This window comes from Lycium barbarum, chromosome 11 (assembly GCF_019175385.1).
Source record: "Lycium barbarum isolate Lr01 chromosome 11, ASM1917538v2, whole genome shotgun sequence".
NCBI classification, from domain to species: Eukaryota; Viridiplantae; Streptophyta; class Magnoliopsida; order Solanales; family Solanaceae; genus Lycium; species Lycium barbarum.
This window is the reverse complement of record NC_083347.1, coordinates 14,467,049-14,491,131: the sequence shown is the minus strand read 5'-3', so window position 1 is coordinate 14,491,131 and position 24,083 is coordinate 14,467,049. Positions and strand designations below refer to the sequence as shown.

Below are 24,083 nucleotides of genomic sequence, written 5' to 3'. Positions count from 1 at the left end.
CATTTTTGATTCTTGAGTTTGACTCCCTTCAACCACTCTAGTAACATTCATAACCTCCCAAGCATGGTAAGTTGTTCCATCAAACCCTCATGTTGCCTCAATGAATGGGATAGATTGCTCTCGATAGATGGACCCGTCACATTCTCCTTGTACGCATATTTGTTGTTGATCCCACTCAAATTTGACAGTCTGATGCAAAGTAGATGGCACAGCTCCAGCCAGATGGATCCACGGTCTTCCTAACAACATGTTGTATGTCGTGGAGATATCAAGTACTTGAAAATCCATAATGAACTCAGCAGGTCCGATCAGCACGTTTAGCTCTATTTCTCCAATAGGACGCCTTTGGGCTCCATCAAATGCTCGAATATTCACATCACTCGTCTTAAGCTCGCTAGTGTTATATCTGATCTTCTTCAGACTCGTTAGTGGACAAATGTTAAGTCCATAGCCCCCATCAATCAACACTTTAGACACAAACATGTTACGACACTTGACCGTTATATGGAGTGCTTTGTTGTGGCTACATCCCTCTGGTGGTAGTTCTTCATTATCAAAGCTGATTCGATGACTGTCAAGCACGCGCTCAATCATTCTAGCTAATGTCTCACTAGTTGTTTCAATCGGAACGCATACTTCACTCAAAATCTTCAAAAGTGAATTTCTATGTATATCTGAACTTAAAAGCAAAGAAAGGATAGGAATCTGGGCATTGGTCTTTTTCAACTGATCCACGACTGAGTACTCGCTGGCCTTAATTTTTTTCAAAAAATCTTCTGCCTCGGCTTCTTTCACAACCCTTTTGGGAGGCACATTGCTTTCTTTAGCTTGCCTCATTCTAGCTAGCTCTTCAGGGGTATAGCACCTTCCGGACCTTGTCATTCCTAACGTCTTAGTCTTGTCAGTGATCGTTTCCTTTCCTCGACACTCCATCACAACTTGTTGATAATTCCATGGTACGGCTTTGGTATCAAGCACTGGTAACTGATTTGGTGCTTAAACTACTTCCACAGGTGTTGATGAAGCTCCTAATATCTTGACAGGCACAAAACCTCTTACCACTATAGCCGGAGAAGCAACGGCTACAAGACCATGATCTTTCACGCTATCCACAGGCACTATAAATTTGGCCGGATCGTCATCATTTTCATCTATTCCAATCATATTTACCGAGGCCCCATCATGAGTCGGGAGTGGATTGTTAACCACGTTTGGTGCCGGTTGTTTGACCATGATCTACTTTGCTTTAATAAGATCTTCAACGTTATGTTTCAATGCATAACAACGATCAATGGAATGGCCTTTTATCCCCGAATGATATGCACACGTTTTAGTGGGATCAAAACTTCTAGGTAGTGGATCTGGAATTCTACCTTCCACAGGATATAATAAGCCTGAAGCTTGCAGTCTTTCAAAGACAACGCTCAATGGCTCCCCTAACGGTGTAAAATTGCGAAAAGGTCTATTTGGGCGAGGTGCGGATGTATTGTTTGGATGATGAAATTGTGATGGTGGAGCTGGGTATGTTGGTGGTCGTGGAGCTCGGTATGTTGGCTGTGTGTTGTAGACGGGGTAGGAAATTTGTGGTGATTGAGGCGGGTAAGATGACAAAGCTTGGTTGTATGGATGTGACGAATATTGGAAATATTGTGAGTGGGGAGCGTTAGACTGGTACCGCGGAGGTTGTTGATGGTGGTATGAGGTGCTTCCCAGAGCCATTACCGCTGCCGCGTCCTTTTTTTTTTCTTTCCATTTCCAAGAGCACCAGTTTTTATGGCCTAACTAGTAGACTGCAATGCCGCTAGACTTGTTATTCTCCCTGTCTTAATGACATCTTCGATCATGTCCCCAGCTTTGATCACCTCTGCAAAAGTTTTTCCGCCCATTGTCACCAAACGTTCATAGTACTCCGGTTCTAGTGCCTGAATGAAGAAAGTAACCATTTCTGTTTCCTCCATGGGCGGGTGTACCCTAGATGCTTCCTCCCTCCACTGTATAGCATATTCGCGGAATGATTCGATTGACTTCTTCCTTAATTTTGTAATTGAGATTCTGTCAGGAGCGATCTCAACATGAAACTTGTAATGATCCACAAAAGCATTTGCCAAGTCATCCCAAGTACGCCATTTGGTTGTATCTTGCTTGGAATACCATTCCAAAGCTTTTCCACTCAAACTCTGATTAAATAGTTTGACTCTTATCCCTTCATTCTTCCCCACACCAATCAACTTTTCACAATAGACCTTTAAATGGAAGAAAGGGTTTCCCGACCCATCAAATTTCTCAAATTTTGGAATCTTGTAACCTGGTGGAAATTCTACCTCAGGAAATGCACATAATTCTTCATATCTCACACTTTGGTTACTACCGAGTCCACGCAAACTTCTCATAGCATCTTCCAAACTTTTGAGCTTTCTATTTACCAATTCATCATTAACTGCCCTTGCCACCTTTTCTACTTCGACATAATGATCAACGTTTGTGTGACATAGTCCTTGGGTTTGGGTCATAGGTGGATCTGTGGTATAAGTATATACCGGCGGAACTTGATGCGCATTGGTGACATCATGTGCCGGCGGTATGCACTGAGCCTTTGAAGAAGCGGTTGTAAACAAAAGAGGAGCATTTTGAGTAACTAGGTGGGCGAGGGGTTCGGAATGAACTGGTTGAGAAATGGTAAAATAGTTTTCTTGGTTAAGTTCATCCAAGTTTGGGAATGGAGGTGGCATAGGCAAAGTCTGACGAACCTCATGAGATAGAGTCATATGTGGCGGAGTTTGAGAAAATGACCGATTTTGAAGTACCATGTGACTTAGTTCAGCAACTCGTCGCTCCAGACGAGCAATGATCTCCAAATGTGTTTCTGGTTCATTAGAGGATGTGGGATCACTCGTGATCGGTAAACTAAAAGATGGCTCAGATGAAGTGGTTGCATTGATCAAACTTTGCTCCATTTTAGAACGAGTCTTTTTAGTTAACCAGGTGATTAGTGATGAGTCAGAGTCTCATTTCTTGGTTTTAGACCGTGTGAAATATGGATGCTCCGCCAGTTCCCCTTTAGCACAAGTCAACCTTTTTGTTTTGAAAATAAGTTTAAAGAAAAAGATAAAATAAGAAAAGAAAAAGGAAACGAGTCAGTATACGGTAAGGACATATTATTGCATATAAACACATTATTGCACATAATACATCGCGTTCTATAATGCAAGGGACCTCTTTATGCCAGAGGTAGGCCTAACGAACATTTGAAGGACAAACATGTCTTTTATGTATCATTCCACAACTCTTCCTAAAACTAATTACAATAATAAAAATTTATTACATGCCAGTTAATAATACAATTCTAAGATATCTAATACTTCATCTCCATTGATTTCTTTCGGTTGTCTTCAAACCTCCGGCATTAATTGGATGCTCCATGACAACCTGCAACAAAATGTCAGCTTTCCTGAAATATTTATCTATAGAGTACTAGGTCCACATATTCCTCACATTTGTCCTTCAAATAATGCACATAAATAGTGAATAGTGTCACTTAGAGTCATAGACTCATTCGGACATTTGGTAAGGTTGACTAATGAACTCAATACGCCAAGGGTATTAAGCCTCCTAGGTTTAAAATGATGCATATCCTTACAAGGTTTTGGTTTTTGCTCTACCCTAGGTAGACTAAGAATTGGTTTCCTACGACACAAGGCTCCCCCAAGTGAACAACTTGGGAGTGGAAAGTCTGTGGCTGTCGACTGCACCGCTGATCGACTAAATCCACAAGATCGATCCAACTAAAGGGATAATTTAGTAGTGCACGGCCGCGAACCGCGAAACCGCTTTAAGTGTGTGAATTTTTCAGAAATGGAGGAAATATGAACGGAATGTCAGTTTAAGGAAAGCAGTAACATAGAAAATTTCTCATAATAAAACAGTCATTTAAAAGCACATAAGAAAACAATAAAGCAAAAATAAAGGCAAAACATCCAATTAATTAATTACTAACCTAAGTTATTATGGTTAAGAACCTAAAGTTCCCCAGCAGAGTCGCCAAGCTGTTATACCCCATTTTCAACGGGTTAAAGTAGGAGTACAACATATTGGAGATTCTTATCTTGCTTATTTTAAGGAGTCGCCACCTAATTAATTTAACGGTGAATTAGGACACCTAATTTATTAACTAAGGTAAAGTTAACTAAACCTCTGTTAATAGTCTGCTTAATCAGTGTGATTCTAGGTAAGGGTTCTATATTATCCTAAAGGGAAGGGGTTAGGCATCCTTTAGAATCCGTTAACTACGGTTATCCGACCAAACTTAGGTTAATTAATATATGGCTAAAAATGAATATTTTGAAAATATTGTACTAAAGTATATTTATTAAAATCTTACAAAATATGCATGCATGCGTAAAGCACTAAAGTAAAAAGTAGAACATCTATTAGTTTAAATTATATAAGTATAAGAACATAATTTGTGCCCTCCGAAGAAAATAAAATGTAGCTAATTTGTAGAAAGCTTCATACTGTTAAAAATAAAATATTGAGCAACATATGGGAAAAATGGTGACTTGATTTAACGAAATTGATAAAAGTAGTAAATTGACTTCTGGGCAAATTTGAAAAAATGTGATTTGATGTTTTTCTGGGAAGTCGTTTGAACTTAAATTTTGACTTATGAAACAAGTAAAACTCTTTTTTGTGGACTAAAGCTTGGTTTATCGATTAAGAAGGTTTATAGAATTCCATTACCGATTCAAACTACTTCATTAATTAGACATGAATCCTAGGTGTCAAGTGGCAAAGAGTGACATAACATTAAAGCATATAACCCATACTAATTCTCCCAAGCATCACAAAAGAGTAGGGGGGTAGGGAACTACTTCCACTATTTTTGGCTTTTACATAGTTAAGACAAGAGAAGATAATAGTCCAAAGAAAGTGACTCCGGGTCCACGCTCGGGAAGAGTCTTGCATTAAGACTCCATGTTTGCTCCAAAGTGTTCATGCAAATAAAACAAGACAATAAAGATTAATATGGAGAATCCCTAGATCCAACTTAATGAAAGCAAAACTAGACTAAATCTCAACAAAGACAACAAGAAAATAACGAATGGTTGGAAATCAAGACTTCTGAACTTAGCAAATTACTCTAAAAAAAATGGAACTATTCTATATTTGTATCTAAAATCTCAAGTTGATTACTAGTGTATGACATATTTGGATGGTTGTTCATATGTTTACTAATTAATTAATTAAACTACTAAAGCCATATGTACTTCCCAACAATGACGCCTCAGGTAAAATAATAATAATAATAATAATAATAATAATAATAATAAAATACAATAAAATAAAATAAGTAATAAACCATGACCTCATTTAGATAAATACATTAAAATAAACTCCTAATACCGTGACATCTAAAAGTTGAGAGAAACAACAATTCAGAATATAACTCACAAGTACATATTCAAGCTAACAGTATTTGGAAATTAAACATGCTACTAATACGTATTTGTGGAGATGATGCTAAAAGGTATCTCCAAACAAAATAGAAAAATAAAATAAAATTTGCATCCCTATTTCATGTGAAAGGAAATGGAATCGAACATATTATTCTCTACCATATTAAAAACACGATATTATATCCTAAGCTTTCGAGGGATGATTTTAGTACGGAAGATGAAAGCGAAACATAAGTAAAACATAGCTTCGTAACGCATGAAAATACCCAAACAAATGCAGCATATGTTGTACTCGGACTGTCAAAAAAATGGACAGATCTATTTCATGATTTTTCTGAACAAACACAGCGATTCAAACATAAAAAGTAAAAGCACGGTGTCGGATTATTACCTTCCACGGGAGCAGTGAACGAGGCTTTGAGGTCTTAGATCCACTACTACTCCCCCAATAAAATGAGAATTAAAACTTATAAATAACTAAAGTAGATAGATAAGAACTGAGAGATTTTTATTTTTATTTTGTTTCTCAAAACTCCCTTCTTCTTTTTTAAAAAAAGATTTTAGCCACTGGAAAACCTGTTTTTTCAGAGAATAAACGGGGGTTTTTCGATCTGTTCCCCAAACTTTAATTTTTCATGGGATTTTTTTTTTACCACTGGAAAACTCCTCTTCAGAGAATAACTAGCAATTCATTTATAGGGTTTGTCAAAGAAAAGAGAGAGGGAAGGAGCGGGAGAGAGAGAGGAGTAGGGTAGAGAGGAGTGGGGGAGAAGGAGCAAAATTTAGGGGAAAAGTAACATGCAGTCAAAAAGAAAAAGAGAAAACGTGTCGGGCCCAAAAAAAAAAAGGAAATCAGATGAGGGAAAGTTGGACTTTTGTCCAAAGAAAAAATGGAGCAGAGATTGAAAGAAAGAGACGCATGCTCTTTTTTTTTTTTTTTAATTGAATAGGGAAAAGGGGTAGATAGAATTATCAAGAGTTTTCCCCTTGTAAAATAATATTTTGACGAAATAAAAATTATAACACGTCGTTTTAAGATACGAGCTTCAAAATGAGTCTAATATTGATATACTTCCTAGCAATATTTAAAAATAAAAAAAATGCGATCAAAATGAGCCGTAATTCGTACGTCATTTTTAATTAATAATTTTTTCGAGTTAGACGGGACGGGCCTTGAAGAACGAAAATGATCGTTTGAATAGAGAATCAAATCTCTGAAAATGTGGATTTCTTCGAAAAGTTTTCCTTTCGTTTGACCAAATCGTGTGAAAGAGATGATGATTTTTAAAGACTTTCACCAAAATAGGCCTACAAATTCTGGTTTAGAAGTGAGAGAGATTGACTTTTGTTCATAAAAGGGAAAAGAGGTGGGCGGCTCTTGCTGGAAAAGATGAAAAGTTTTGCACCTTAATTTTGTTTCTAGGTTTTGTTTGGCTGAAGAGGACTTTCATTTGGGCTGGTTTGGGATTCATTTGGGTCAGTGGGGAGGGAAAAAAATGGGCTGCTGAGGTTAATTTTGATAAAAGGGCTTAGACAGATTTGGGCTTAGTTAAGGGAATTGGGCTAGAGGCTAATTGTTGGTTGAAAATGGTGTTGGATTGAATTGGCTGAACTAGTGGCCTTTTCCTACAACAACATTTTCTTTAACTTCCTTATCTTAATAATTTTAAATATGTTATAATTATAACACAGACTATTTACTATATATATATATATACATACTGTCACACCCCATTTTAACCGGGGTCGATTTAGGGAGTATGACGTATTGGTGATTCCTGTTTATTTTGTTTTAAGGAGTCGCCACCTAATTAATTTAACGGTGAATTAGGACACCTAATTTATTAACTAAGGTAAAGCTAACTAAACCTCTGTTAATAGTCTGCTTAACCAGTGTGATTCTAGATAAGGGCTCTATATTATCCTAAAGGGAAGGGGTTAGGCATCCTTTAGAATCCGTTAACTTACGGTTATCCGACCAAACTTAGGTTAATTGATTAAGACTAAAGATGTAAATATAATATTTAAATTTAAAGAAAATAGCTTGTAAATACTGCTAGAGTTTTAATATAAAATATTGCTTAAGATAAGATTTAGGGAAAATATAATAATTTGCATAAAAGGATTTCAAATACCATTTAAAACGAAATTGATAGAAATTGATAAAACTTTAAATAAAAAATGCTATTTGGAATGAGATTTGTAGAAAACGTGATGATTTGCATAAAAGGAAATTTCAAATGCCATTTAAAATAAACTTATAAATGTTGATATGATTTGGAATACTAATGCTATTCTTTGCAATAAAACCTGCAAAGATAATTTATATATGAATAGACGAAAATACGAGCTTATGCGACGCTTTCCCGAGATACTTGAAATAATTTAAATGGTGAGATGTTTATTGATTTTTAGGGACAAAATACAAAGTAGCTATTGAAAGTTTTCTTGATCCTTTCCATCACTTTTATTAACTATGCTTAGCCAAAAATATACATATGATTGATTCAAAACTTGAAGAGTTGTTTAAAATATATTTGAATTTATGTTTGCATATTAATGATGTTTTGAAATTAAGACAATAAGAATGTGACTCCTTTAATTCGTAAAATATGGATTTTATACTATCAATTATTCTAGAAGTAAATATTACGAATACTATAAATACTTTAATATAAAAAAGAATGGAATTTGTAGAATTGATTATTGGTCTTCTATAAGCTAACTCCCATTACTAGACTAAATCTATTAACTCACTAAGGTTTATGTAAACCAAATAAGAACAAACAAACGGTTAGTATACAAATTAAATGCACAGAATAAGTAAAGAAGAGATAATTTAAAATGGGCTCAACCCATATTTTAAGAAGGGCTGCTATTAAATGGGTCTGGCGAAGCCCAGCAGATTTCTTTTATATGCTGCTGCGGATTGGCTGTTGCTGTGTGGGCTTTGGCCCAATGACAATTTTTATATGCCGTTGCGGATGGACTGATGGGGAACGACTCGAGAGGATTTTGTTGGGTTTTAGCCCAACATCGAATGTGGAAAGGGACGAGTCCCTCGGACTCGCACGCAGTAGTCATGCATAAAATGAGAAGGAAAAGGATTAGAATATAATCAAATGAATAAGATTTAAACATATAAAATATAAACTCGAAGAAACAGATCAGTTTCAATATTCAAGACAAACAAATGAAGGCCCAACAGGTAACAATTTAAAGCAGCAACAAGCCCAAAATTCAAGAACGACCATAACATCAGTTTAAGTAGTCAAAATTCAGGTCATGATAGGTTACTGCTTAGTTATAAATCTAATGACAAAGGGAACAAACCTTCCTGATGTTCAAATCTAAAAGAGAAAGAAAGGAAGGGTTGATATGGGATGTCTTAATCTTGGGAACACATAGACAATTTCAAACACAAAAATATACGCAACTAGACACTAAATCAGTTCAGACTCATATGCACTAACTGAGCCTTTGACTCCACTACAGCTCCTATAAAGGTCAAAGATTGAAGAGAAGAGAGAGGCGCAGACCGTGACCATTAAAATTTCTCCTCTATCGTCAAGAAGAGGACTAGACAGAGAAGTGGAACAAATACTTTCTGGTAGTTGAAAAAATTATACACTTACAGATGCTTTCTAGTGCGAAATCTGTATAAGTATGCATTGTGGACATGTATATGATTGGATATACTTGACACTTATTTAAATCGTCCAATCAAAGAGATTTCAAGAAGTATGCATAGACTTGAACATGCATATTTCCTCTTATAGCAAGCACATCATTAGCTTGAATAAGCCTTAATCTCAACGCGTTATAATACTGTAGTCATTAAACCATTTCAGGCATAAGCAACATTTACAAAGATACTGCATACTATTATAAGCGAGTAAAGTTGAACTCAGGTTGTAAAATTGAACTCAAGCCTCTACTGGTCATGTTTAAACTTAAACAACAACAACTGAAATGGTCCTAGCAGTTCAAACTGGTACATAAACTCAACTAAGGGTATAAGCAAAATGCAGTGCCTGTATTTAGGCTCAAATATTCACAATCCCATCCAGACACATTAAAGTAGAGAAGGTGAAACTCATCTGTAAGCAGCTGATGAACTCATATAACAGCTAAACGAAACAGAGGACCAAAAGATTGTTTCCATATTTCATACCCATACCATAGCCAATGCAAAACTTAAACATCCATGAAATTTAATTAACTGACCATATGCTAATTCAAACATTCAACTGTCGTTATTGTTGTTATCGTATTGCCTGATGCTAATTTTGAACAAACAGAAACAGGGCTGGAAAACTACACACAAACATTAAAATATAATGTAACCATAGCTAGCTTATTTGATCACATGTATCAATTAAACGAGTGAGGAATCAGTACAACCAGCCACAGGGGAACTAGAAAAAGGACTGAAATAAAACTAAACTAAGTCAACACATAAGCATATAGCCACTGTTAACTACTAAGCAAGATTAAGACATAAGCATTTTATCAAATCCCACCAGCATATCACATGCTTCATAACCCATAAACTGAATTAAATATAAGACTGTTAAATCATGAAGACAATATAACACATGAACATTCCTCTTTTAGGACAGTAATCATAGACCCAAGCAAGATAAAATGACGGGGACTTGATACCCTTATTCTAATACAAGAATAGATAAGACCAAACACACAGACCACAATGACTTGAAAACTTAACTTGAGCAGATACGGACATGTCTCAGATATTCCAAAATCAATTGGCACACTACTAAAAAAAAACAAAGAGTTGAGTATGCTAGTCATGATGTCAAATAGAACAGTTTATGCATAATCTAATGTATCTTTAACCATGCCGATCAAATCCAACACCCATTAATCCATATTTGACATAAAACAGTTAATAGGCTGTCCAATCATAAACAAATTTAAGCCACATAGGCAGGATTAGTAGAATTCTGGGTCATAACTGAATATAAAAACTCATCAGATGTTATAGCAGTGAACCAACAAACCCATATTTTGAGTACAAGCGAAGATTAACATCACTCTTCTAAACAGTACATGGAGGCAAATCAAATAGGCATGATAATAGTTCCTGTTAGATCCTGATCAGACGAGATTCAGACTAACTAATCATGGAAGAAGGCTAATGCATACAAACACGATTAATAGGTCGCCTAATTTAAACCAACACATGATTAATCCAATGACATACCAGTCGACAAATATAGGCTTAAAGCACCAGGTTAATTCTAAACTTGCATATAAAATTAACGCAATCGCAGAACTGAACTAAACAGGGTCAAATATGTTTAATACGACTAAAATAACTGCTAACGAAATTGAAATACAACTAAGCAAACAAACCCATAAGCAGTTTCAGACATTACAACAAATACCAAAAGTAACTTAAGGGAAGGAAATTTACCTTCTTCGGGTGCAGCGAAGTGGGGCGAAGGTTTCGATATTTACCTCGAACACTTCAAATTCGATGTTGCGAGACTCGGATTCACAACAACCGCAGAACAGACGAAGAAATTGTTTGAGTATTTTTTGATTCGATATTTCGTGATATTGTGACAGCTAAAAGAAATTATTTTGCAAGGGATTCCTTGAACCGAAAATCAGTTATTGAGAAACTTTCTGAATCAAAGATTTCGCTCTTTTGGGGGTTTCCGATCAAGCTCCCAAAAAATCCTCCGTTTCTTGAGGTAATTTTTATGAACCCGAAAAAAAATCCTCTCCTTTATAAATGTCTTGGACAACGATTATATATAGGGCGAATTAGGGTTTTGTTTGAGAGGAGCGGGGGGGACAAGATGAAGGTGGGGAACAGAGCGAAGTGGGAGTGGGGTAGGCGGCGTGGTGGCGGGGAACAGGGAATAGTGGGTGACAGCGCAGGCGGCGGTGGTGGGATTGGGAGAGGCGAAGAAGGAGAAGGGAAAGGGGAAGGGGGTTTGAGCGGCGGAAGGAGTAAAAGAATAAAGGGAAACCCTAGGGTTTCCCTTATGTTGGAGCTGATGCGGGTCGGACCCGGTATTTTTTGGACTGGGTCCATTTTTGGACTGAGTATTGAGAATGGGCTAAAATTAAAAACATAGACTGGGTTTAAAAATTGAGATAAAAGATATGGGCTAGTCCAAAAGATATTAGGAGTTAATCGGACTTTAATTTGGGATTCGGTAAGTCGAAATGCGGACTGAGTGTAAGGAACCGTTTGTCTTCCAATATTTAAATAAGAGACTCATTTTGATTAACGATGTACTGAGAATGACATAATATCACATAATACCAAAATGTGTAATTATTAGAACTCGGGTAATAAAATTATATGATGTTATAATAGTCGTGCAATAATATTTTTTAAAAATTCACAGTAAAATAAAATACTATTATTTAATTATGCAAAGATAAATGCGATGCGTGTGCGTAAGCTGGCAAAATACTAAAATGATAAAAATTGTGAACTGTAATAATAATAATAATAATAATAATAATAATAATAATAATAATAAGTAACTGAAATATAATAATGAAACCCCGATTTTGATAAAAGGCTAATAATCATAGTAAATACAATATACATATTTTTTTAATTTTCCACAAAATGTTAGGAGCATAAATAGGTATTTTGGAAGAGAGGCGGGACAAAATTGGGTGTCAACAACTTGTCCCTCTTTGCCCGGTAATGATGAAAGAGTTATCGGGCAAAGACGTTGACTCAGTAGCCTATTTTGTCCCGGCTAAAAGAAACTTGAGAGGATTATGACCGAACTCCGGCCTCTGAGTTGCCTACATATCTCGGGCTGTACGAGAATCAGGTCGAGTGTAGTTCTGGGATACTTACGACACTTGAACCCCGATTGGCGCGAAGCTTGCAAAATATTGTCCCAGTGTTGAATTATGATAACACTGGGTATTATGATAGAAACTTGAGAATTCTTGAAAAATTGAATTGATAGAATGCAAGAGAATACTTGTAATTAGAGATGAGTGTTCGAGGTAGATCTTTGACCCGTGTCGGAAAGTCTGATTATCCTTCCCGACAAATTGCCCCAGTTCGCTGCCGAAGAAAAAGTTCCACGATTTGATGTGTGATGCCAACTTCGATATTGTTCAAAGCCAACAGCTAACAACAAATGTTAGCAATAAAGAAATATATGTGTAAATAAGACAGGGTTGGAGAAGTTACACTTGCAACCCCTGTTTCGAAAGTTGAATCCACATTCGGAGGTGGGTGCCTTAGTTGAAATATAAAATACCCGCATTCGGAGGTGGGTGCCTGAACTGAAATATAAGATACCCGCATTTGGAGGTGGGTGCCCGCATTCGGAGGTGGGTGCCTGAACTTTGAATATAAAATACCCGCATTCGGAGGTGGGTGCCTGAACTTTGAATATAAAATACCCGCATTCGGAGGTGGGTGCCTGAACTTTGAATATAAAATACCCGCATTCGGAGGTGGGTGCCTGAACTTTGAATATAGAATACCCGCATTCGGAGGTGAGTCCTGAACTTGAATATTAAATACCCGCATTCGGAGGTGGGTGCCTGAACTGAAATATAAGATACCCGCATTCGGGGGTGGGCGCCTGAACTTGAAATATAAAATACCCGCATTCGGAGGTGGGTGCCTGAACTGAAATATTAAATACCCGCATTCGGAGGTGGGTGCCTGAACTGAAATATAAGATACCCGCATTCGGGGGTGCGCGCCTGAACTTGAAATATAAAATACCCGCATTCGGAGGTGGGTGCCTGAACTTAAATATAAGATACCCGCATTCGGAGGTGGGTGCCTGAACATGAAATATAAAATACCCGCATTCGGAGGTGGGTGCCTGCACTAAAATATAAGATACCCGCGCCTGAACTTTGAATATAAAATACCCGCGTTCGGAGGTGGGTGCCTAAACTGAAATATAAGATACCCGCATTCGGAGGTGGGTGCCTGAAATAAATATAAGATACCCGCATTCGGAGGTGGGTGCCTGAACTTGAAATATAAAATACCCGCATTCGGAGTTGGGTGCCTGAACTGAAATATAAGATACCCGCATTCGGAGGTGGGTGCCTGAACTGATAGATAAAATACCCGCATTCGGAGGTGGGCGCCTGAACTGAAATATAAAATACCCGCATTCGGAGGTGGGTGCCTGAACTTTGAATATAAAATACCCGCATTCGGAGGTGGGTGCCTGAACTTTGAATATAAAATACCCGCATTCGGAGGTGGGTGCCTGAACTTTGAATATAAAATACCCGCATTCGGAGGTGGGTGCCTGAACTTTGAATATAGAATACCCGCATTCGGAGGTGGGCGCCTGAACTGAAATATAAACTACCCGCATTCGGAGGTGGGTGCCTGAACTGAAATATAAAATACCCGCATTCGGAGGTGGGTGCCTGAACTGAAATATAAAATACCCGCATTCGGAGGTGGGTGCCTGAACTGAAATATAAATCCACGTCCACTTCCACGGTACAAAAATGTAAATCCACATCCACTTCCACAGTGCAGAAAAATAAATCCACGTCCACTTCCACAGTTCAAAAATATAAATCCACGTCCGCATTTCACAGTACAAAAAATGTAAATCCACATCCACTTCCACAGTGCAGAAAAATAAATCCACGTCCACTTCCACAGTGCAAAAAATATAAATCCACGTCCGCATTTCACGGTACAAAAAATGTAAATCCACATCCACTTCCACAGTGCAGAAAAATAAATCCACGTCCACTTCCACAGTGCAAAAATATAAATCCACGTCCGCATTTCGCGGTACAAAAAATGTAAATCCACATCCACTTCCAAAGTGCAGAAAAAATAAATCCACGTCCACTTCCACAGTGCAAAAATATAAATCCACGTCCGCATTTCACGGTACAAAAATGTAAATCCACATCCACTTCCACAGTGCAGAAAATAAATCCACGTCCGCATTTCACGGTACAAAAAATGTAAATCCACATCCACTTCCACAGTGCAGAAAAATAAATCCACGTCCACTTTCGTGGTGCAAAAATATAAATCCACGTCCACTTTCACTGTACAAAAAATAAATCCACCTCCACTTTCACAAACTTTAAAAATAAATCCACTTCCACGTCCACAATGTTCATATGAATCCACATTCTTTCCCACGATATAAATCTACTTCTACTTCCACGTCCACATCCACAATGTAAATCCACGTCCACTAAAAAAAATAGTATTGTAGAAAGGTATCCACATTTATATCCACATCTTAATCCGTGTTCCGTTTGTGAGGGAAGTTAAATCCATAATTATCCCCACAATTTAATATACGACGCAAGATTTCAATCTTGTTATCTTATTAAAATACCACATTCTAAAAGAACTTGTTAGCGACTTGAAATAAATAAAAATGTACAAAGTGATGACAAAGTTGAGGAATTCAAACCAATAACAGGTGTCCAATGTCAGTATCCACTTTGAAGAAGGTTAAATCCACGATTATGTGCACTTGATCCATCGAGAAATGCCACGAGCTAAAACAACTGTTAGTGGTAAGAATATGTAAATAGCTGGGTTTGAAAGAATTACGCTCGCAGTCCCTGGTTGGGAAGATAAATTTATGTCCACTGTTGCGATCAAAATTTCATGAAGAGTGGAACAACGTCCATCGTTTAGCGCAGGCTGACTTTACATCCACATTGAAGAATATTTGCCTTTTGAAGAAAGCTAACTCTTTGATCACGTGTATAATTAAAATTTTAAGAAGAGTCAAATATGCACCACATTCATGTTAATGAACCTGTCTCATCAAAGAAAAATTGTGAGTTTAAAAGAAAATTGGTTGACTTGTGCAGGTCGGGAAACTTGGCCTTTGAATTGATCCTTGTTTCGGTCGCGTTCACGTTCTTCGATACCTCATTCCATATTTTGCCTTGCCTGGGGAGTTTCAGTCATAAAAGTGTATTTTGCAAAAATAAGAATAACGAGATTTGGATGATTTCGAAGGGAAATACTTAGTGGCTCTAATAGGTAAAATGATTAGGAAGACTCTATTTTTGAATTTATCCGCATTTTAGAAATATATGGATGGACTTTTATTTAAAATTGTTAAACATTTAAGACCACTTTTATGCTACTTCTAAAAATTTGTCCCAGTTTTCAGTCCTGAAGACACTTGGCTCTAAACGATTGAAAAATGAGAACTTATAATGAAAGTTTTTGGAAGCGATTTGACCGATTTCAAAATTTTGTCCCAGTTTCAAGTTACTAGGACATATGAATTTAAAAAGTAGGAAGGCCAAAATCTTATATAAAAATCCTTATGTATTTTATAGGAACCAAAATGGTTGGACAAACCGAAGATATTAAAATTTCAAAATAGAAGGGCCGAACCCGCCTCGGGTTGCCTACGTATCCCAAAGGAATCAGGCCAGACGTAGTTCGTGGTAAAAATAAAGACTTTTGAGTTTTGTTTTTTTTTTTATAAAAAAAAAAAGGGGTCGAGCCCTATGTGGGTTGCCTACATATCCAAAAGGAAATCAGGCCACACGTAGTTCCACCCATACAACAAAAACACTGAAATATTTTGAAAAAGTGGCCGAACCCGATGTGGGCTGCCTACGTATCCAACAGGAAGTCAGGCCAAACGTAGTTCCAACCACAAACAAAGATACTGAAATGATTTGAAAAGAGTGGCCGAACCCGATGTGGGCTGCCTACGTATCCAACAGGAAGTCAGGCCAAACGTAGTTCGTTACAAAACAAAAATGACAAACTCTGAATTCAAAAAGGCCGTAACAAAACATAGAGGCAGCATGACAAAAGGAACTAAATGTTCTAGTTGATGCCTCCGGCCTATTACAAAGGAAATTTAAACTTAAATTACTGAAACTCCCGGCGGGCTGGGGCTAAGATAGAAGTTCAATTCTGCAACTCAGGTCCTGGCTCAACAGCCTATAAAGTCAATATTTCAGCAAAGTCTTTGATTATCACAGCATGATCATCTTCATCTTCCACGAACAGGTTCTTGATTCCCTCCACGATATCATCATAGGCAACCTCAATAATTAGATCTGAAGGTTTTGAGAAAGTTTGATCAATGGTAGGAATAGGTTTTGGCAATGGAACCTCTTTCTTTTTATTCTTTCGTGCTTTCTTCATTTCTTCCTCAGTTGGCTCATATCCCAAACCGAATGTAAACTGTTGCGTAGGGAGAACGACTGGCTCAACCCGCCCATTTAATGTCTTCCCTAGCCCAAATCCAGGTTGGTACCCATTTCTCAGCATTTCTTTTGCAACCATAATCGCGGCGCATGACCTTTTAAACTCTTGAGTTTGACAGACTTCACCCACTTTAGTGACATTCACAACCTCCCAAGCGTGGTAAGCTGCTCCGTCGAACCCTCATTCTGCCTCAATGAATGGGATGGATTGCTCTCGATAGAAAGACGTATCCCCTTCTCCATGTATACATATTTGTTGCTGATCCCACTCGAATTTGACAGTTTGGTGCAAAGTAGATGGTACAGCCCCAGCCAGATGTATCCACGGTCTTCCTAACAGCATGTTGTATGTCGTGGAAATATCCAGTACTTGAAAATCCATAATGAATTCAACAGGACCAATCAACACTTTCAACTCTATTTCTCCAATAGGGCGCCTTTGAGCCCCATCAAATGCTCGAATATTCACATCACTTGTCTTGAGCTCACTAACATTATATTCGATCTTCTTCAGACTTGTTAATGGACAGATGTTAAGTCCAGAACCCCCATCAATCAACACTTTAGCCACAAACATGTTACGACACTTGACAGTTATATAGAGCGCTTTGTTATGCATGCATCCTTCTGGCGGCAGTTCTTCATTATCGAAACTGATTCGATGACTGTCAAGCACGCGCTCGATCATCCCAGCTAACGCCTCACTAGTTGTTTCACTTGGAACATATGCTTCATTCAAAATCTTCAAGAGTGCATTTCTGTGCACATCCGAACTCAAAAGCAAAGAGAGAATAGGAATTTGGGCATTGGTCTTTTTCAACTGATCCACAACTGAGTACTCACTAGCTTTAATTTTCCTCAGAAATTCTTCTGCTTCGAATTCAGTCACGACCCTTTTGGGAGGTACGTTGGTTTCCTTAAGTTGCCCCAATCTAACTAGTTCTTCTGGAGAATAGCACCTCCCAGACCTTGTCATTCCTGACGTCTTAACCTTGTCAGTGATCGTGTCCTTTCCTCGACACTCCATCACAGTTTGTTGATAATTCCATGGTATGGCTTTTGTATCGAGCACTGGCAACTGATTTGGTGCTCGAACTACTTCCACAGGTATTGATGAAGCTCCTAATATCTCGACAGGCACACAACCCCTTATCACTACAGCCGGAGAAGCAACGGCTACAAAATCATGATCCTCCACACGATCCACAGGCACTATAAATTCGGCTGGGTCGTCAACATTTTCATCTATTCCAATCATATTTATCGTGGCCCCATCATGGGTCGGGAGTGGATTGTTAACCACATTTGGTGTTGGTGGTTTGACCGTGATCTGTTTTGCTTCAATAAGATCCTCAACCTTATGCTTCAATGCGTAACAACGATCAGTGGAATGGCCTTTTACCCCCGAATGATATGCACATGTTTTAGTGGGATCAAAGCTTCTGGGTAATGGATCTGGAATTCTACCTTCCACAGGATATACTAAGCCTGAAGCTTGCAGCCTTTCAAAAACAACGCTCAGTGGCTCTCCTAATGGTGTGAAATTGCGAAACGGTTTATTTGGGCGAGGTGCGGATGCATTGTTTGGATGATGAGTTTGTGATGGTGGAGTTGGATATGTTGGTGGTCGTGGAGCTCGATATGCTGGTTGTGTGTTGTAAACAGGGTAGGATATTTGTGGTGATTGAGGTTGGTAAGAAGATGACAAAGCTTGGTCGTAGGGATGTGGAGAATATTGGAAATATTGTGAGTGGTGAGCGTTAGGCTGGTATCGCGGGGGTTGTTGATGGTGGTATGATGTGTTTCCCAAAGCCATTACCGATGCTACTTCTTTCTCTTTTTTCTTTCCGTTTCCAAGAGTGCCAGTTTGTATGGCCCTACTAGTAGACTGTAAAGCCGCAAGACTTGTTATTCTCCCTGTCTTAATGCCATCTTCAATCATGTCCCCGGCTTTGATCACCTCTGCAAAAGTCTTTCCACCCATTGTCACCAAACGTTCATAGTATTCCGGCTCTAGCGCTTGAATGAAGAAAGTAACAATTTCTGTCTCCTCCATGGGTGGGTGTACTCTAGATGCTTCTTCCCTCCACCGTATAGCATATTCTCGAAATGATTCGGTGAACTTCTTCTTCAACTTTGTAATTGAGATTCTGTCAGGAGCGATCTCAACATGAAACTTGTAGTGATCCACAAAAGCATTTGCCAAATCATCCCAAGTACGCCATTTGGTTGTATCTTGCTTAGAATACCACTCCAAGGCTTTTCCACTCAAACTCTGATTGAATAGTTTGACTCTTATCCCTTCATTCTTCCCCACACCAATCAACTTTTCACAATAGACTTTCAAATGGAAGAAAGGGTTCCCCGACCCATCAAACTTCTCAAATTTTGGAATCTTGTAACCTGGTGGCAATTCTACCTCAGGAAATGCACATAATTCTTCATATCTCACGCTTTGGTTACTACCAAGTCCACGCAAACTTCTCATGGCATCCTCCAAACTTTTGAGCTTTCTATTTATCATTTCATCATTAATTGACCGTGCCTCATTTTCAACTTCGACATAATGATCGACATCTGTGCGACATTGTCCCTGGATTTGTGTCATGGGTGGAGCTGTGGTATAAGTATATACTGGCGGAACTTGATGTGTATTGGTAACATCATGTGTCGGCGGTATGAACTGAGATTTTGAAGAGGTGGCTGTAAATAAAAGGGGAGCATTTTGAGTGAGGGGTTCGGAACGAACCGGCTGAGAGGTGGTAAAATAATTTGCTTGGTTAAATTCGTCCAAATTTGGGAATGGATGTGGCATAGGCAAAGTCTGACGAACTCCCTGGGACGGAGTCATATGTGGCGGTGTTTGAGAAAATGACCGGTTGTGAAGTACCATATGACTTAGTTCGGCAACTCGTCGCTCCAGACGAGCAATGGTCTCCAAATGTGTTTCTGATTCTTTGGAGGATGTGGGATCACTCGTGATCGGTAAACTAAGAGATGGCTCAGATGAAGTGGTTGCATTGATCAAACTTTGCTCCATTTTAGAACGAGTCTTTTTAGTTAACCAGGCGATTAGTGATGAGTCAGAGTCTGATTTCTTGGCTCTAGACCGTGTGAAATATGGATGCTCCGCCAGTTCCCCTTTAGCACAAGTCAACCTTCTATTTTGAAAATAATTTTTAAAAAGAAAAATGATAAAATAAGAAAAGAAAGAAAAACAAAATGAGTCAGTATACGGTAAGGACATATTATTGCATATAAACACATTATTGCACATAATACATCGCATTTTATAATGCAAGGGACCTCTTTATGCCAGAGGTAGGCCTAACGAATATTTGAAGGACAAACATGTCTTTTATGTATCATTCCACAACTCCTCCTAAAAGTAATTTGCAAGAATAAAAATTATTACATGCCAATAATACATCTCAAAATCAACCTAAGATATCTAATACTTCAACTTCACTAATTTCCTTTGGTTGTCTTCAACCTCCGGCATTAATTTAATGCTCCACGGCAACCTGCAACAAAATGTCAATTTCCTTGAAATATTTATCTATAGAGTACTAGGTCCACATATTCCACATATTTGTCCTTCAAATAATGCACATAGATAGTGAATAGTGTCACTTAGAGTCATAGACTCATTTGGACATTTGGTAAGGTTGACTGATGAACTTAATACACCAAGGGTATTAAGCCTCCTAGGTTTAAAATGATGCATGTCCTTACAAGGTTTTGTTTTTCGCTCTACCTAGGTAGACTAAGAGTGGTTTTCCTATGACACAAGGCTCCCCCAAGCGGACAACTTGGAAGTGGAAAGTCCGTGGCCGTCGACTGCACCGCCGATCGACTAAATCCACAAGACCAATCCAACTAAAGGGGTAATTTAGTAGTGCACGGGCGCAAACTGCGAAGCCGCTTTAAGTGTGTGAATATGTGTGAGTTTCCAGGAGTGGAAGAAATATGAACGGAATGCCAATTTAAGGAAAGCAATAACATACATATTACATAGAAAATGCATATAAAGAATAAAACAATAATAAAACATTTAAAAACATATAAAGCAAAAAAAAAAAAAAAAAAAACAAACAAAACATCCAACAAATTATTTATTAACCTAAGTTGTTATGGTTAAGAACCTAAAGTCCCCAGCGGAGTCGCCAAGCTATCACACCCCATTTTAACCGGGATCGATTTAGGGAGTAGTATGACGTATTGGTGATTCCTGTTTATTTTGTTTTAAGGAGTCGCCACCTAATTAATTTAACGGTGAATTAGGACACCTAATTTATTAACTAAGGTAAAGCTAACTAAACCTCTGTTAATAGTCTGCTTAACCAGTGTGATTCTAGATAAGGGCTCTATATTATCCTAAAGGGAAGGGGTTAGGCATCCTTTAGAATCCGTTAACTTACGGTTATCCGACCAAACTTAGGTTAATTGATTAAGACTAAAGATGTAAATATAATATTTAAATTTAAAGAAAATAGCTTGTAAATACTGCTAGAGTTTTAATATAAAATATTGCTTAAGATAAGATTTAGGGAAAATATAATAATTTGCATAAAAGGATTTCAAATACCATTTAAAACGAAATTGATAGAAATTGATAAAACTTTAAATAAAAAATGCTATTTGGAATGAGATTTGTAGAAAACGTGATGATTTGCATAAAAGGAAATTTCAAATGCCATTTAAAATAAACTTATAAATGTTGATATGATTTGGAATACTAATGCTATTCTTTGCAATAAAACCTGCAAAGATAATTTATATATGAATAGACGAAAATACGAGCTTATGCGACGCTTTCCCGAGATACTTGAAATAATTTAAATGGTGAGATGTTTATTGATTTTTAGGGACAAAATACAAAGTAGCTATTGAAAGTTTTCTTGATCCTTTCCATCACTTTTATTAACTATGCTTAGCCAAAAATATACATATGATTGATTCAAAACTTGAAGAGTTGTTTAAAATATATTTGAATTTATGTTTGCATATTAATGATGTTTTGAAATTAAGACAATAAGAATGTGACTCCTTTAATTCGTAAAATATGGATTTTATACTATCAATTATTCTAGAAGTAAATATTACGAATACTATAAATACTTTAATATAAAAAAGAATGGAATTTGTAGAATTGATTATTGGTCTTCTATAAGCTAACTCCCATTACTAGACTAAATCTATTAACTCACTAAGGTTTATGTAAACCAAATAAGAACAAACAAACGGTTAGTATACAAATTAAATGCACAGAATAAGTAAAGAAGAGATAATTTAAAATGGGCTCAACCCATATTTTAAGAAGGGCTGCTATTAAATGGGTCTGGCGAAGCCCAGCAGATTTCTTTTATATGCTGCTGCGGATTGGCTGTTGCTGTGTGGGCTTTGGCCCAATGACAATTTTTATATGCCGTTGCGGATGGACTGATGGGGAACGACTCGAGAGGATTTTGTTGGGTTTTAGCCCAACATCGAATGTGGAAAGGGACGAGTCCCTCGGACTCGCACGCAGTAGTCATGCATAAAATGAGAAGGAAAAGGATTAGAATATAATCAAATGAATAAGATTTAAACATATAAAATATAAACTCGAAGAAACAGATCAGTTTCAATATTCAAGACAAACAAATGAAGGCCCAACAGGTAACAATTTAAAGCAGCAACAAGCCCAAAATTCAAGAACGACCATAACATCAGTTTAAGTAGTCAAAATTCAGGTCATGATAGGTTACTGCTTAGTTATAAATCTAATGACAAAGGGAACAAACCTTCCTGATGTTCAAATCTAAAAGAGAAAGAAAGGAAGGGTTGATATGGGATGTCTTAATCTTGGGAACACATAGACAATTTCAAACACAAAAATATACGCAACTAGACACTAAATCAGTTCAGACTCATATGCACTAACTGAGCCTTTGACTCCACTACAGCTCCTATAAAGGTCAAAGATTGAAGAGAAGAGAGAGGCGCAGACCGTGACCATTAAAATTTCTCCTCTATCGTCAAGAAGAGGACTAGACAGAGAAGTGGAACAAATACTTTCTGGTAGTTGAAAAAATTATACACTTACAGATGCTTTCTAGTGCGAAATCTGTATAAGTATGCATTGTGGACATGTATATGATTGGATATACTTGACACTTATTTAAATCGTCCAATCAAAGAGATTTCAAGAAGTATGCATAGACTTGAACATGCATATTTCCTCTTATAGCAAGCACATCATTAGCTTGAATAAGCCTTAATCTCAACGCGTTATAATACTGTAGTCATTAAACCATTTCAGGCATAAGCAACATTTACAAAGATACTGCATACTATTATAAGCGAGTAAAGTTGAACTCAGGTTGTAAAATTGAACTCAAGCCTCTACTGGTCATGTTTAAACTTAAACAACAACAACTGAAATGGTCCTAGCAGTTCAAACTGGTACATAAACTCAACTAAGGGTATAAGCAAAATGCAGTGCCTGTATTTAGGCTCAAATATTCACAATCCCATCCAGACACATTAAAGTAGAGAAGGTGAAACTCATCTGTAAGCAGCTGATGAACTCATATAACAGCTAAACGAAACAGAGGACCAAAAGATTGTTTCCATATTTCATACCCATACCATAGCCAATGCAAAACTTAAACATCCATGAAATTTAATTAACTGACCATATGCTAATTCAAACATTCAACTGTCGTTATTGTTGTTATCGTATTGCCTGATGCTAATTTTGAACAAACAGAAACAGGGCTGGAAAACTACACACAAACATTAAAATATAATGTAACCATAGCTAGCTTATTTGATCACATGTATCAATTAAACGAGTGAGGAATCAGTACAACCAGCCACAGGGGAACTAGAAAAAGGACTGAAATAAAACTAAACTAAGTCAACACATAAGCATATAGCCACTGTTAACTACTAAGCAAGATTAAGACATAAGCATTTTATCAAATCCCACCAGCATATCACATGCTTCATAACCCATAAACTGAATTAAATATAAGACTGTTAAATCATGAAGACAATATAACACATGAACATTCCTCTTTTAGGACAGTAATCATAGACCCAAGCAAGATAAAATGACGGGGACTTGATACCCTTATTCTAATACAAGAATAGATAAGACCAAACACACAGACCACAATGACTTGAAAACTTAACTTGAGCAGATACGGACATGTCTCAGATATTCCAAAATCAATTGGCACACTACTAAAAAAAAACAAAGAGTTGAGTATGCTAGTCATGATGTCAAATAGAACAGTTTATGCATAATCTAATGTATCTTTAACCATGCCGATCAAATCCAACACCCATTAATCCATATTTGACATAAAACAGTTAATAGGCTGTCCAATCATAAACAAATTTAAGCCACATAGGCAGGATTAG

General features: G+C 37.4%; 1 protein-coding gene and 1 long non-coding RNA gene across 2 annotated transcripts in view; one reads left to right on the top strand and one right to left on the bottom strand.

Moving 5' to 3' along the window:
* Window positions 1-24,083, top strand: part of LOC132620320 (two pore calcium channel protein 1A) — a 102,646-nt gene that overhangs the window by 39,540 nt on the left and 39,023 nt on the right. The window lies entirely within an intron of this gene.
* LOC132618534 (uncharacterized) lies at window positions 3,141-6,559 on the bottom strand. The gene is made up of 2 exons (XR_009574160.1): window positions 5,845-6,559; window positions 3,141-3,426 (listed from the first exon to the last, which is right to left on the bottom strand). It is a non-coding gene; the product is annotated as an uncharacterized LOC132618534 (long non-coding RNA).